Source organism: Nomascus leucogenys, chromosome 2 (genome assembly GCF_006542625.1).
Source record: "Nomascus leucogenys isolate Asia chromosome 2, Asia_NLE_v1, whole genome shotgun sequence".
NCBI classification, from domain to species: Eukaryota; Metazoa; Chordata; class Mammalia; order Primates; family Hylobatidae; genus Nomascus; species Nomascus leucogenys.
Genome location: NC_044382.1, coordinates 138,381,801 through 138,385,845, shown reverse-complemented (window position 1 = coordinate 138,385,845; position 4,045 = coordinate 138,381,801). Strand labels below are relative to the sequence as shown.

At 41.6% G+C, this 4,045-nt stretch overlaps 1 pseudogene; it reads right to left on the bottom strand.

The window, feature by feature from the left end:
• Positions 1-520: 520 nt before the first annotated feature.
• LOC100595466 lies at positions 521-3,748 on the bottom strand (annotated as a pseudogene).
• Positions 3,749-4,045: the final 297 nt, after the last annotated feature.

The following is a 4,045-nucleotide window of genomic DNA, read 5'->3' as shown; positions in this document are numbered from 1 at the left end:
CACCCTAGATAAGTACTCCCAAATACTCAAAAGCCCCATTGAGGCTGAAGGACTGAAACTCTGACTCATATAAAAAAGAACTGTGAGTGCACAAAGAGATTCATGAAGAGCCTGCCAGGACAATAAGGGTTCGTGATGGTAGACGTGTTGACATACCAACACATATACTGGGGGAAGGGCCCGGCTAGGTGGAATGCTTGACATGGGCTTGCTCCAGAGGAATCTGACTCAGAGCACCTGAAAGAGGTGTCTAGTTGGGGAGGGGACGAATATTAGGGTTACTGAGCACTTGGGGAAGAGTACTAAGGTTATAAAATACAGAAAAGTGTTTCAGGAGAAACAGGTCTAGGAATGTCAGATCATTTTGGTTTTGACCCATCAATACTTAACATGAATGAAGAGTTGCAGAGCAGAGTCAGTCTATCTAAGATGTACTCTTCTGTCATAATTAGCTGAGCGTATTGGCCTATTGGGCCAGTGACATCCAGAATGCTCCCATTCATTGCCTGGAGGCAGGAACTTAGTGTAGCAGATTGTTCTGGGAAGCTGGCATAGAAGATGATTTGCACGGCAAAGTCACCACTAAACCACTGCTTAAGTCCAGTCCCTGGCCTGCTTTTTCTGCTTTGTAGTCCAGAAATATTTCTTTAAAAGCCAGAAAAATCGATAAATGTGAGCGGTGTGTTGAATATGTCACCAGCCACTTCATCCTTATGGTGCTGTAATGTTGCTGTGAAAACTGCCATGTTAAATCCAGGAATCCTCTCCAGCAGCTGTTCTACATACTTTCCTACCAAAGAAATATATTCATTAAAAATAGGCATGAAGTTGAGTTTATTTTCTTCTGCATCTGTGAACTCTCAGTAGTACTTGTCCATGAAATTTCTCTAATAACTACAACTTGTCATCTTTGATAATATCCCCTAAATATCCGATCACAGCATCAAATTCTGCATTAGAGGTGAAGTACAGTGCAAAGCTCTCTCCATCTAAGGAGGCCACTGTTGCTGCCCTACCCACCAGGTGGGCCAGGGGCTGTTGGGCACCTATCCTGCCCGGGCTCAGGCCTGGGCCCAGGCTCTGCTCTGTTATCCAAAGCCTCAACCTGGCTGGCTGGCCACTGAGGCCACTGTCCACTCACAACCCCACTAGGTCAGCACCTGCGGGAGAGGTCCAACCTTGGGCTTCCCAGCTGCCACCACGCATAGGTTGGCATGCACAGCAGCCACTGCCACTGTGGGTTCAAACATCCCATATTCATACATTTTTAAAGGAATGAAATACCATAAAAAGAGGAATGAAAGGATATGATATATCAGAGGAGAAAAAGCTGCTCTCAGATAATTAATTGGAGAATTTCTGATGAATTGTATTTGAATTCAATCTTGCAGGATGAGTAGAAGTAGATACACAGAGATGAGAATTGTTTGTCAGCTTGGGTCTTCTGAGAAGCAGACACCAACATGGGACTATGTGTACTAGACATTTATTAGAGGACACACTTATGAAGAATAAAGGGTGAAGGTGTAAGAGTAGATTAAGAAAGCCTCAGAACATGATGCATGTCTGTTCTTTTTAAAACGAGAGAGGGAAGAATTAGATAGGAAGAGCTGTAGGCTGTAGCATTGTTCTCAGAAAGTCTCAGGCAGGATGGTGGGGGTTCCATGAATCAAAGTTGCCTATTTGAGACATACTGCACAGGGCAGAAATGGGCTAGCACTCATAATTCTACTATGCTGAGTCACTGGTTAACAGTAGCCCCAGGAAAATGTGGTCTCAGCATTCACAGGACTGGCTGCTGCAGGCTTTCAGTTAACTCTGCTCCCTATAGCAGGTTTTCTTAAAGAGATCTGAAGGGCACATGTCCATGGCTGCCCTATGGAGTAAAGATGATCAGGCACACAGAGAGAAACTGCAAGATGTCCATGACAAATAGCAACCTCAGATTGTGTGGAATATGATGTACAGGAAAGATAGTGGTGGAAGGAAATTACAAAGAGAGTCTGAGACCAAAACTTTGAACAGTTTTGATGAATCAAATGGGGAGTTTAGACTGAACAATCTTTCATAATAATGATTCATTACAAGTTTAATTTTTGAACAGAAGGGTGGTGCTGTGATATTGTCTAGTTTTTTTTCTGAGACGTTGTCTCGCTCTGTTGCCCAGCCTGGAGTGCAGGTCTCGCGTCACTGCAAGCTCCGCCTCCCGGGTTCACGCCATTCTCGTGCCTCAGCCTCCGGAGTAGCTGGGACTACAGGCACCCACCACCATGCCTGGCTAATTTTGTTTGTATTTTTAGCAGGGACGGGGTATTAGTAGAGATGGGGTTTCATCGTGTTAGCCAGGATGGTCTCCATCTCCTGATCTGGTGATCCGCCCACCTCGGCCTCCCAAAGTGCTGGGATTACAGGCGTGAGCTATCACGCCCGGCCTAGTAGATGAATTTTGAAGAAATTAAAAACATTGATTTTAGGTAGCAGGGATGCTGCAGTTCTAGGTTTATATTTAGAGCTCAGGGCCTAGAGAGGAAATTTAAATTACCCACTACAAAGTGAGAGTTAAAGTTGTGAAACTGAAAGGCATTGCTTAGAGTGAGCTCAGAGAGGAGAACATGACCAAGAAAATATCCTTGGCAGATATGAGTTTAAAATTGAGAAGTCACATTATGTGTTGAGAATCTTATTTCCTATCCTACTTTAAAAAGAGTATACTAATTATTTTTTAAATGACAAAACATTTTTCCTCTCTAATATATGAGGTTAAATCTTCATTTAGAATTTTTCCTAAAGTGAGACATAAGGAAAACATTTTTGCTCAGTTTAAAATAATTAATGACAATTTTGAAAATACATTTATTTATATTTTATTCTATTTCATTCCTCCTCTTGAACATAAATGAATCCAAATGAACAGGTCATTCAGTGCAACTTTATAACTGAATTGAAAGCATAATGGTGAATATGATACTTTTAATAAAGTAAATCACTATCAATTAATGCCACTCAAGTGCACATCAGGTATATAGTGTATATTTTAAATGTTGAGAAAATAGAAATGACTTACTCTTTGGTGCTGATTTCCCTGAGCACTCACCCATGCCACACACATTCACACACAGCACATGGAGCTTCCCCCACCTCATCTTTGTTCCTTTATGCTTGTTCTTCCTCATCCTTTTGCTTTTCTTCGTGCTTCCCTTTGCTCATTTCTCCTATTCCCATCCTGATCTTTCACAGTCTCTGAGTAATTTAGACCCACAGAACTATGTTTTTCTTCATCAAGAAAGCCTTAATTGAGACAAATTTTTTGGGAGAAATTCATTCAGTTTAGAAGCCTTATTCTTACCTAATAAATATAAGTTTTTTTTTATTTTGCCATTCTTGGCTGAAATTATAAAACATGGCAGGTAAAGCAAACACCGCAAAGACTTGAGACTTACAGTGAGGTCAGTAAGGTTGAGGAAAGCTGATGGTGGGGGGTGATTGGCCAAACTCCAGATCAAACAGTTGGAGACTAAGGTAAATAATCTTCATCTGGTTTTGGAATGCAGTTTCCACCAGCTGAAAGGAGTATTGAGGCACCATGTGAAGCTGTAGCAGCCTTGTTTGTTGCTATAGGGTTGAGCCACTTAGAAAAATCTATCTTACTTCCTAGAAAATCCAATCTAGCCCCTTCAACTGCAGAGAGGAAGAGTTTGAGGAGTAGCTGAGGAGACTTTCTTGTTTGAAGAACAGGAACGTAGTACATAATTCCCTGATTCGCTTGAGACGAGCAGTAAATACCCATTCAATATGCAGAGACTGTTGGCCACAGCAAGAGAATGTGATTGCATTAATATTGGAACCATTTCTATGCTTTGAGATGATTGCTGAAATTGTTTCAAAAGTCCTTATGCTTAAACCAAAATGCTCTTTTGGCTTTCTCCTCTTAGTTCAGCTCAGATGTACCGTTAAAAATGTCAAGCTCCAAGCGTTGGGCATAGAATAAATAGGACATTGTAGATCCAAGAACAGCTTCAGGTTCTTGTGGTCACACATTCATTCA